Source organism: Cornus florida, unplaced genomic scaffold (genome assembly GCF_030987335.1).
Source record: "Cornus florida cultivar Cherokee Brave unplaced genomic scaffold, ASM3098733v1 CherokeeBrave_3.0.0_Hap2_Chr01, whole genome shotgun sequence".
NCBI classification, from domain to species: domain Eukaryota; kingdom Viridiplantae; phylum Streptophyta; class Magnoliopsida; order Cornales; family Cornaceae; genus Cornus; species Cornus florida.
Window position 1 is genome coordinate 80,510,864 of NW_026775571.1, and position 13,155 is coordinate 80,524,018.

Below are 13,155 nucleotides of genomic sequence, written 5' to 3' on the forward strand. Positions count from 1 at the left end.
TGAAATTTTTCGCACTTTAATTTTAAGTGATTTTTAAGTACTTAAAATTTTCTGTACTCAACCTTCACTTTTATCAAGGAAAAAAAAAATCTTCACTTTTATCAAACAACACTATTCATACAACTGATCCCAATCATAGAAAGGAGGGTCAAATTAAGTAGTTTCATAGTTAACTTAAAATCTTTTGTCAAGAGGATTTTACGTGTCCGGAGAAGCCGGGGAAAGGGTTTACTTGAAGCCTCGTTTTAAGGGTTTCAAGGTCTCAAAACAGGCTTCCAAGTCTAAAATGTTCTTCCCAAAAAAAAACAGATGAATGTTTGGTTAATGATTTGATGCTGCACTTTAAAGAATAAAACTCAGTTTTATAAATCTAACCTCATGTATTATTTTGTATAGTTCATAAATACAGGTAAACAACACATCTCATTATTTCTTTCTACAAAGTACATAATACCACCAGCAAATAGAGTAATCAATACTATCTCCCTCAAACCCAAACAGGGATGATCCAAACAATGTAATTTGAGTAGGGCTACATTGTATTCATGCATAACACTCAAAATGCATCAGTGGGAAAGGATGTACACCAGAAGGTTTAATCATTCACGAGCGACTACAACTAATTGTTTTCCGATGTTGAGGCCACTATAAAGTTCTACAAGAGCTGCAGGGCCACTTTCAAGGCCTTCAACAATGTCTTCCACATATGTTATCTTCCCTTCTCTAATAGAAGGCAGGACAATATTCAAGAACTTGGAATATTGGGGATAGTATTCGAAAACTCTAAATCCTTCCATACGCACTTTATTGTAGATGAGGCGCGTCAAGTTTTTAACTCCTTCTGGTTTATCAAGATTGTATTGTGACGTCATTCCGCAGACAGCAATCCTGCCGTGGTTCCTCATGTTGAGGAGCACTGCATCCAGAATCTTTCCCCCAACATTCTCAAAGTAAATGTCAATACATTCAGGACAGTACCTGGCAACCATCAATATGCTACCTCGAATGTTACTGTCCTCTTATATACAGATGCAGCCACATCATTTAACAAAATAGAGCTAATCTTGAACTAGTGTCATATTATCACAGTGGTCTTAGTGGGGTTCCTTTAAATGTAATTTACGGGAACCTCTTTTAAGTAGGAGTGTATTGCATTCTTAATCATTTGATTTCTCTTTTCCATCTGATGATTGAGATCAGAGGATATACTCTCTCCCGCCATAACAATATGAATGTGTAGTCAAAGCCAAAGGACAAGAGTGTTCGAGAGGAAAAAGCTGCAGTACTCTCTCTGAGACCAATGGAGTTCCAATTAAACTAGATTATTTATTCACTCGCCTTTTTTTATATACACAACTGTTGAACTATATAGCACATTAGCACACTGTCTTCTATTTACTTCTTGTTCTCTTTTCTTTCTTGTTTCTTTTTTCTGCAGTAATTAATTGGTTTCTTGTTTTATGCATGCTTTAAACCAAAATCTCAGTTCTTTATTTTGATATGACAACTTTAAATTTTTGGGTAAATGATTTCCATGCACACACTTCAGCCTATATGGTATAATCAATCTCAGATTTGCAATTAGAGACATAAGCAATTCTTCAAATAATATAACCTATACAAATGAACACAAATTACTGAATTTGAAAATTTCTGTCGTCTTTCTTGTTTTTTTTTTTCACAATGTGATAGGTTTAAATTTAGAGTTCTATGTTACTATCTACAAATTTTAATTTTTGAGTTTAACAATAACAATGAATGCTGGTGACCATGCCATTCATCCTATATGGTTTAAAATCAATCTCAGATTTGCAGTTAGAGGAACATATATCCATGAACAAATCAAATATTTCATGCAAATAACTTTTACCGTTAGCTTCATAGATCATTACAACAATCAAATTTCAAAACAAAAGACATTTCAGCTAGGGTGAGTTGACGATATCATAAGGTGAGAATTCTGATTACTTATTATTCACTATTAGCATTTTGAGAAAGGATGACAATCTTGTGTTTTATTTTATTATGCTGTTAAATGTCAGTCATAGTGATGGATTTGAAAAGAGAGTTATATTTATAACACAAAAAAGAATGTTTTAACTCACAAGCAATGCCCTTGAGTTTTAAAGCAATATTTTGGACTTCAATGTACAAAATAAAGACACTGACCTTTTCAGAGCGGCATCCAAGTCGTGCTCTTCCTTGTAATTGAAAGCATCATCAAAGCCAAGCTTGTTCTTCAACAGATCAACCTTATTCAAATTAAAATCAAAACCAAAATTTTAGCTACTGTTGAGGATTGAATTATCCAACTGCAACATTTTTGCCCATAAGAAATAAAACAATTAATAGATCAAACTAGTTGAATTTTGTATATTCCATTCCTTTAGAATTTTGTCAAACTAGTTTCTATTATTTTATTAGAGTGATGTAGCAGTTAATTGAAATTCATCGCATGAATCACTTGCTGCAAAGAGACAAGTTGGTAATTCTCCTAACTCCTCTATGCTGTCTCCCATCTCTCCAAATTTACTCCAGTCAATATTTGTGAATTGAATCTCAAATTCCATCATTTTAAATTATCAATTCGAACAAAACCTCAATATTTTCACTGAATGAGACAGGCGCGTGTTACAGCAAATTTTTTGGAGTCCATGAATAGTACAACCATGCAGTGGGAAGAGAAAAATAAAATTGTTCAATATCAGGATTATATGAGGTTTTGAAAATTTTCATTGAGAATTGTCAAAAATCATTGGCAAAAACATTCAAGTAAGAAATTGAATTAAAAAAATAGGAAAATAATAGAATAAAATAAAGGTCATAGTTTTGTAATTTGTCCCAATGTAATTAACTTTCAGTTCTTAATTTTGAATGACTATATAATACGCATGACAGGATGATGATACCCACAATTAAGGAAGACTATCAATATGTAACTGAAGCATTACCTTGCAGATATCCCAAAAAACATCCACCAAGAAATGGCTAGTGAAAAAATGAAAAGTTACAGAGATAAGACTCACCTTTTCTTTACTTCCAGCACTTCCAACAACATGGCACCCCATCAACTTTGCAAACTGCCCAACAAGCAGACCAACTGCACTAGATGCTGCAGAGACGAATGCATATTCTCCTTTCTTAGGAGTACAAATCTCATAAAAACCAGCGTAAGCAGTCATTCTGGGCATACCTACTAAGAAACAAATGCACATAAATTAGATGGGGCATTAGAAATATTAATGACATAACTATGAGAAAGACATATCTAATTTTGATGCTCTATGATACACATACAAATTTAAAATTAACGTAGTTATCTCTAGTAGTAGTATGTTGTGACGGGCCAGGCATTTCCCATTTAATAGAAAAGCTAAAGTTGTTTGGTAACGCTGCATACCCACCCATATATGTCCAAGTCTGTCCCCATCCAGATAGATATGGGACAAGCCTCCTCTAACATTCTCACCCACCTGAACTTACAAGTTGGGATTGTACCACCCAGACCATCCCCCCGCCCCAAAATAAATACATAAATACCCGGGTGGTGCTAAGTGTGACACCATATCAAAGACTAGGTCTGGCTTGACCATACTTGAACGAATGCTTGCCCTCTAACCCAAAAGCTTAATTTGTTGGGTTGTGCTGCATACTTGCCCATATGTACCCAAGTCTTTTTCCATCCGAAATATGGGACAAGTCCCCTCTAACATATGTCCTCTACTTTTACAGTGGAACTTCAAATCCCCCATAAAGGGGAATTGTTGGTGAATGCTTGTGACCTACTTACCAAATAAAAAAGGAATATTTATATTTAGTATTATTAATTTACCAGAAGTAAAATGAGGACTTCATTCATTTGAACACTGAAAACAGGGGAGGTCCTCAAATAAGTAAAATGAGGACTTCAATCATTAGAACACTGAAAACAGGGGAGGTCCTCAAATAACATATCCTCCAACATAACTCTATTTGAGGCTTCTAAAAGGGAGTTGCAACATGATCAAGTTTTAAATTTCAAATGCCGGCAAAGCAACCGATGCTAACAATTCAACACATTAACTATGTCCTCTCCAAACTGGCACTTAAAACAAGATCTGGTCAATATCGGCTATATCTGGGAAATCATCAACTAATTAGGATTCTCAACTTAAAATGAAAATTCCACATTCAATGGCCACTATAGCAAGAAATTCCAAGGCTTAAATGAGACTTTATTTAGCATTGGGATTTAAACTTTAAGGACAAAAGGGTAGATACTTACCCAGAATTCCTGTATAGTATGAAAGAGGTACATCAGTATGTTCAATTTTGAACAAGTAATCTGTTGTCGTAATGAGACTGTACTCTTCCCATCCAGTCATCCCCCAAACCAAGTCACCCTTCTTGAAGTTCGGGTGCCCTAAATCCAAAACTTTTGCTACTCCTTGCCCAATTATCACCTGCATATTTTCAGCATGAAAAGTCATATGTACAAGCTTAAGAATCTGCAGCATGTCAATCAAAGCAAACGTGCATACAAGCCACTGTTAGTTCATAGTTCGAGTCATTTCACAATTTAAACTCTGTCTAATTACCTTTCTATCTATGATTCTAAAAAGCAATGAGCTTCCTATTGATATTTCCTTATAAGGTTGAGTCAATCAAATTTGAACTCCAAAAAGTTATATTTTATGGGAAATTCGACTGAGACAGTACAGGAATATGATGCGCGAGGATTGTCCTGATAAATTAGACCTCACATAGACTAGAGGGAGTGTGAATAGGTATTGTTGAAACATTTTAGCAATTTAAAATTCAGTTACTGTAAAAACTGAATATGGCAGGGAATAAAAGGAATGGAAAGAATGAAATAAAAGGGATGGAAAGAATGAGAAATTGTTTTAATTGGTAATACACTTACAACACGAAACCCACAGTATATATAGATGTTTTATACAAGTCCCAAAATCCCAAAATTATAGCTAACAAAACTAACGTATACGTTACAATTGCTGTAATCAAGCTTTCCAGATTTGATTTTGCCTTGATTGTCTCCAATAATTACTGATTTATCTTCAATCTGGTTAAAATTTCTTTCGAAACAAACAAATAAATGGTTGCAAATATAAATAAACAAATCAGTAAAAGCAATATTAAAGCAGCAAAATGGTTAAAAAATCATAGGACCTAGTCCAGTAAATCAATCCACTATGAAGAAAAAAAAATGTACAACCACTCGAACTCCTAGTTGAACTCCAGACACAGCAAACTCCAAATCTTCAGTGCCCTCCAAGATCGATAGGTCATTAACTCCTCAGTCTACAGTGTTCAATGTCCTCGAACCTGCCTCTTCAGTGATTGATCTCAACCCCTAGTCAGTCCAAACACAAATTTGGTAGATTGCACCCAACAGTGTTGACAAATAACAAACAAGTCTATCTGTCTTGCCATGCATAATTCATGAATGAAAATAATGATGATAATAGAATACTGTAATTCTAGTTAAAAATAAAAAATACTGTAATTTCAAAAAGAATTTACAGAGGAATAGTCTCCGCAATCGGTACTATATTCTAACATGTGCATAAAAAATGAGTAGTTTAATAGTTAGCATCACGAGCTCATGAATCAAGAATAGTTTATATATTCATACAAATAACAAAATATAGCATCAATAAATCGCTCAACCTTCAATAAATACTCCAATTTCAATTATTATCAAGCTAACATATTAAAAACAATTCAAATTATATATATATATATATATATATATTCTAACAACAATCGCGCATACTCTTAAATTTCCTAATTTAGAAAGATAAATAAAAAATAAAACTAACAAGTTTTTTTTGGATTAATTTAGCTATTTTTTGGTAGACAATCTTAAAATTTTAGTTAGAGACTTTTTTTTAAAGATTTTGACAAAATTTTAGAAATTTAGTATAAATAAATAAAAATGGTCCGGCTGGCCCCACACAGCTATATATATAGACATGGAGAGAGAGAGAGAGAGAGAGAGAGAGAGAGAGACGTACAGAACCAGTGGTGACTGGTGAGGGAAAAGAAGGCATTTGGCCCTGGGCCTTCGAATTTTTGCATTAGATGTCGCATGTAAGGGTCGCATGACAAGTAGAGATTCTTCACCAAAACCCCATTAGAACCTTCTGGAAGCTTCAAGCATATGGTATTTATCAGTGATTATACTCATATCAGACTCTTTTGGGGACCCACTTTTGTACGCTTTCAATAACACCTGTTTGTTTCTCACTTCTTCTCCTTCCGCCATTGTTTCAATAACAAAAACACACTCTCTCTCTATATATATAATCCAGTTTGTATATGAAACTATGTGTATATGTATATACTATCCCCTGTAGGCTGTACATGTGTAATTTGTCTGGACCAGAATGGCTGTATTTATAGGTGAAAAACTCGGAGGCTATTATTATTTTATCCTTTCCTTCTTGTTGGTACTAATAATATAATAAAAGAATGAGAGAATTTAATTGCATGAAATGACGAGGGAACCACTTTTGGAGTTGGAAAGTGGACGCCAGCTATTAGAAAGAATATGTACTGAAATGTAAAACAAACAGTTCCTTGAATGGTCATCACTCTCGTCACTCACAAGTTGTTTGCTTCCAAGTGTTTTTTAGCGTCCAACACGGCCGCATAACTTTTACCGCCTAGTTGGCTTGAGAGGGCCTATAGATGATATATTTTATATTTTTATAATTATTTTATGTGAAATATGATGATTATATTAATTTATTAAATATTTTTTTCAAAATGATTGAGGCCCAACCTTGGAGTGAAGAACATAACCCATATATATGATTTTATTCCAAGTGCACTTATATTTATATGAGCCCAATTAGTACATTCCTATTTGGAAGCTCAATATTTCAAATTAAATCCATTTAGTTAAGTTATAAAATGGGCCCAATTCATGATTTCATCTCAACCCTTGGATCAATTTCATAACACGTTAAAAGGATTACCAAAAAAAACCCTAACAACAGCCCTTTACCATTTCATCGGCATGGAACCCTTAACTAATTTCCCTTTAGGCTTTATCATTCATTTCGTCCCAGAGATACAAATCCTCTATTTCGTCTGTCGCACAAAGATACAATTCCATGATCCCATCTTCATCATGTTCTCTCATCTTCAAATTTTGTTTTGTATCGATCTATCTTATGTCTCATTTCATTACAGATTCACAACGGGGTTAAAAGTTTCACGAATACAAAGATTGAGATGAATATAGCTTCATCAACGCGATAGTTATGTAAATCTATATATATATATATATGTATCTTCGGACTTCATCTTCTCTCCTCTTCTTTACAAAAGCCAATTTCTAAAACTGAGTTCGCGGATTCTAAATCTGAGTTTGCGAACTCAAAAAACCGAGTTCGCGAATTTGGAGCGAATCGGCTCCCAAATTGTCAAACCGCGTGCGAAGCTCTAGAGTGGTAGTCGCGAATCATGTGACTAAGGGACTAAACCTTAAGATTCGTTTGGCGCGTTTTGTTTTTGTTATTTTTATTTTTGGGCTGCTGTAATGTCAATTTTGGCAATAAAATCATATTTGGTGCGGTCTTATTTTATTTTACGGTGTTAAAACACTTTATGAAAAGTGGCCTAAAACCAAAACACCAAAAGATATTTTTTCTTGTTTTGACAATTATTTTTGACCCAAAATTATAACTGTGCATGTTACATTTTTATATCAAAACATCGTTCTCAAACGTGCTTTCGATTTTTTTTCAAAACACTCCTACAACAAGAACAACTGTTTTGTCAAATGACAATAAAAGTTTTTTGTTTTTTTGGTAAATAAATTTTATTAGCAAAAGATGGGAAAAAAACAAATGGGCCAAAGCCCAAACAGCCCAAAGGCTACAGCCCACAAGGGAAAACAACCCAGCAACGAGGGGAATAGAGAAGTGACCACGTGAGATGTGAGATTTGTGAAAACACAGGAAAAAAAAGGGGGCTATTTGTGTAAATGGGCCCACAAACAAAGACCAAACAAGTATGGTCTAAAAAAAATAAAAACATTTCATTACCATAGACCATCAAAATGTGAAGATAGATGTACTTGCATATATAAAACATACTTGAATACAGTTGAAACCACCAGCTAATAGAGCAATCAATACTACCTCCCTCACACTCAAACAGGGATGATCCAAACAATGTAACTTGAGAAGGACTACATTGTATTCATAGTTCACACTTAGGGCTAGTTTGGTGTGGTGAAATGAATTGGAATGGAATGGAATAGAGTGGGAATTATGATTCCAATTCTCTTGTTTGATGGAGGAGATGGTGATGCGTGGGTTTGTAATTTGTTAGGTTTTATTTTTTAATATTTTTTTAGTTTGTATTTTTTTAAAGTTAGAATGGAATGGTCATTACTTTTGTGAAAAGATGGAATGATTTTGATGGAATGACCATTCTCCAAGAATGGTGGAGAATGACAATTCCAAGTTTAAAATTGGATACCAAACACAAGAATGGAATAAAAACTATTTCATTCTACTTTCTTTGCATTCCAATCCACCGCACCAAACTAGGCCTTAATGCATATATCAGTGGAAAACGATGTACACCAGAAGGTTTAATCATTCATGAGCAACTACAACTACTTGTTTTCCAACGTTGCGGCCACTAAAAAGTCCTACTAGAGCTGCAGGAGCACTCTCGAGGCCTTCAACAATGTCTTCCACATAGGTTATCTTCCCTTCTCTAATAGAAGGCAAAACAGTATCCAAGAACTTGGAATATTGGGGAAAGTAATCGAAAACTACAAATCCCTCCACACACACTCTACTGTAGATGAGGCAGATCATATTTTTTACTCCTTCAGGTTCATCAAGGATGTATTGTGAAACCTGTCCACAGAGAGCAATCCTGCCGTGGCTCCTCATGTTGAGGATCACTGCATCCAACATCTTTCCCCCGACATTATCAAAGTAAATGTCAATACCTTGAGGACGGTACCTGGCAACATAAAAATACAGTCATCGTATTCGGTATTTGAAGCACTTTGGCTACGTTAACTATGTAATTATGCACTTGTATACAGATGCAGCTATATAAAGAAAATGATTCTGAAACTGATTACTTAAAAGTGAATTGTCTGACCTACAAACTTTAATTGGTTATGTATACGAAATATAAGAAAGTGAAACCTTCCAGTTTTTTATATTTGGCAAAGATAGCCAATCAAAATTTGTAAGTCAAACAATTTTCCTCGAAAGTTCAGACCAAATATCACAACTCTAACTAATATTGTACTAATCTCAAACTCGTTTTATTTCATTATCGCAGTGGTCGTAGTGGTGTTCCTTTAAATGTTCTTTATGGGAATTTCTTTTCAAGTATGAGATGTCTTGAATTCTTAATCATTCAACCCATGCCCTAAAGTTCTAAAGCAATATTTTGGACTTCAATATTCAAAATAAAGCTAAGGTACTGACCTTTTCAAAGCTGCATCCAAGTCATGTTCTTCCTTGTAATTGAAAGCCTCATCAAACCCAAATTTGTTCTTCAACAGATCAACCTTATTTAAAATAAAAGCTTAGTTGAGGATCGCGTCACCTAATTGGCTCATTTTTGCCCAAAATAAATAATTTAATAAAGATATCAAATTTAGTGAACCTTAGAACATCTATATTTGAATATTCTATTCCTTCTGAAATTGTTTCTATCATTATCATTCTATTACAGGGATTTAGACTAAGTTTAGACACATGTGAATAACTCCTCTCTATTAGGTTGATTTTGTTAGATAGATTTTAAATCAACGGATTTCTATTTGGCCATTTTAGTATTGCAGCCAAGATTTGGTATTTAAAAATACCCATAGATTTTTTTTTTTTTTTAAAAAAATATATTGAAAGCTCAAATTGAATCAGTCAGGGACAATTTAGGATGGAAAACTAAAAGAACAAAAATACAGGTTATAGTTTTGTAATTTATCTCAAATGGAATTAACTCACAGTTGTGAATTAATGTAAAGCCGAAATGCTACACAGATGAAACTCACCTTTTCTTTACTTCCAGCACTTCCAACAACATAGCAACCCATCAACTTTGCGAACTGCCCAACAAGTTGACCAATTGCACCAGATGCTGCAGAGACAAATACACACTCTTTTTTCTTAGGATTACAAATCTCATAAAAACCAACATATGCAGTCATTCCCGGCATACCTACAAGAAACGTACAATGAACAATATTAGATGTAGCGTTTGAAATATTAATGACATAACTATGAGAAAAGCGTATCTAAATTCGGATATATTTACAATTAATGACAAAAGGCAAGATACTAACCGAGAATTCATGTATAGTATGAGGGGTACATCAGTACATTCAATTTTGAAAAGGGAATCGGTTGCTGTAATGAGACTGTACTCTTCCCATCCAGTTGTCCCCCAAACCAAGTCACCCTTCTTGAAGTTGGGGTGTCCTGAATCCAAAACTTTTGCTACTCCATATCCTGTTATCACCTGAATATTTTCTTCATGAAAATTCATACATACAAGCTTAAGAATATGCAGCATGTCAATCAGAGTGAAAATGCATGCAAATTCACTTTTAGTAGTTTTACATTCTGAGTCATTACACAATTAATTAAACTCTATCTACCTACCTTTATATCTATGATTTAAAAAGCAATAAACAAATTATATTTGTCAAATGACTTTAACACTGTGTACACTTCCTTTAATATTTTCTTTCAGAGTAATGATACATATTTCGAATTCGGAGAGTAATGATACTAATGTGAGTGATGGTGTGACATCACTCCACCCGCAAAATTCGTAATTGTAACTTTTGAATTTGAAAGAATTTTTTTTTTTTTTTTTTTTTTTTTTTTTTTTTTTTTTAGGATTGGAGTCAACCAAGTTGGAGCTCTAATAAGTTAAGAGTATATATTTGTACAGAGCATGTGCTAATATGTTATGCATATATCCAAATATTTGTACAGAGCATGTGCTAATATGTTATGCATATATCCATTTGTTTAATTAGACCTCTCTATGCATCAAATTTTTTTACTCAATTAAATTATTATATTTACTTTTCTAAAAAGATACTCAAATCTGTCAATATTTTATTGTCACACTAGATAATCAAAATCTATCTTTGTATAACATATTCATATCTTTGCGAATCCCAGATATCCTATTATCAATATTTTATTCATTGTTCAAAGTAAAACTGTTGTAGAAATTGCAAAGCCTGCATTACCTAGTGTGTTCTCGTTAAGCAGAGGTGGTGAGACTGGCGAACTACTACAGACCTTACTTTTAACACTGCTTACAAAGAAAACGACCGCGTCTAGACTCAAAAGCCCATGTCCACCAGCTTAGAGGGCCAAGTGTTAGAAGGGCTTATCCCACATACATATACGAGGATATATATAGATGAATATATAGCACCATCCAATAACATGAATTTTGAATCAGGTAAACATTCGACTAGTTACAAATGGTAGCAAAACTAGACTCAATCGATCCGATGCCACATCAAGCACCCACTCGAATAAAATTCAAATACAGGTCAATACGGGTCCTTTTATCGTTAAGGGGGCAAGGTAGCTAAAATAGTCCGACCGCAACGATAAGAGTTTGAATGGAAGAAAATGTTGAGGAACTTGTGGGTCCAAAACGGGATGGCAGCATATCTAGGTCCGGCCCGTTTCGCCAAGCGTTTACCATGGCACCAAGCCTCGGAACTTAAAGAATTTTAGTTCCCAATACAAAAAAATTCACCCAATATGCATAATTGACAAACAACTATATATGTATAATGTCTTGGCATAATCCATGAATGAAAATGATGAATATCCCTATAATTGAAATATATATATATATATATATATCTATATAGGAATCATTTCCCCAGTTGGCGTGGTTTACTATGATTTCTTTTTTAGTTTTATATCTTTTCCTCTTTTATTTTTTAATTAAGAATCAATCCACTCCTCAATCAATTCTCTTCCAAATGTACGTAATCACCTACAAATAAAGAGAAAAATAAAACAAAATGGTGCACTATGATTTCATTCTACTATATTCTAGCATGTGCTTAAAAAGGAATTGTTTAAAATATACCTACCATATTCCAACAATTGAATATATATTCAATTATTGTAAAGTTGCTGAAATATAATTGAATTCATATATATATATATATATATATATATATATATATATATATATATATATTGTGTAATATGATTTCTTACTGATTGTGTTGGCAGTGTTGCATGTTATTTATTGAGTTCTTAACTTCTTATATGAAGTTATATATATATATATATATATATATATATGGTATATATATAGAGAGAGACTTACAGAACCAGGGGTGAGGGAAGTGAAGACACTTGGGCCTTCAATCTTTTGCATTAGAAGTCGCATGTAAGTCGCATGACAAGTAGAGATTCTTCACCAAAACCCCATTAGAAGCTTCTGGAACCTTCAAGCAGCTTATACACATATCACTCTCTTTTGGGAACCCACTTATGTACCCTTTAAATAACACCTGTGTGTTTCTCACTTCTTCTCCTTCCCCCGTTGTTATCCCACCAGAGACCTACAAACAATCTCTCTCACTCTATATACAATCAGTGCGTGTATATATATTTGCATACGTGCCATTAGTCTGGACCAGAATTGCTCTATTTATAGTTGAAAAACCCAGATGATCCACTATTATTCTATTACCCTTTTGTGGTTGGTACTAATAATTTAGTTGCGAGACTTATAAAAATACTACGTATAAGAAATGAAAAAGGATAGTGGTTGCGTGAAATGACAAGAGAACCCCTTCGGAGTTTGGAGATGTGGGCACGAGCTGTTTGGGAGAGTATGTACTGATATGTAAATAATTCAGCACTCACGTCAATCACACTGTTTGAAGATAGAAACGAGACACCGTGCGCAACAAAGAACGTAAAGCCAAATCTGAAGAGAGACCTCAAGTATTAAGTCTCACAAAACTTGACATTTGACTCTCCAAATTTACATAAACTTGTAATAGGTTCCGCAAAATTCATACTCCTAATTATAAATGTTCGTCTTTTTATTTATATTTGTTCCAAACTAGTTGTGTCAATTAAAAAATAAAAGTATTATTTTTTTAAA

The 13,155-nt window shown here is 33.8% G+C and overlaps 2 pseudogenes; both read right to left on the bottom strand.

Annotated features, from left to right (window-relative positions):
- Nucleotides 1-277: 277 nt before the first annotated feature.
- Nucleotides 278-6,284, bottom strand: LOC132302645 (2-alkenal reductase (NADP(+)-dependent)-like; annotated as a pseudogene).
- Nucleotides 6,285-8,615: 2,331 nt separating this feature from the next.
- LOC132302638 (2-alkenal reductase (NADP(+)-dependent)-like) lies at nucleotides 8,616-12,669 on the bottom strand (annotated as a pseudogene).
- Nucleotides 12,670-13,155: the final 486 nt, after the last annotated feature.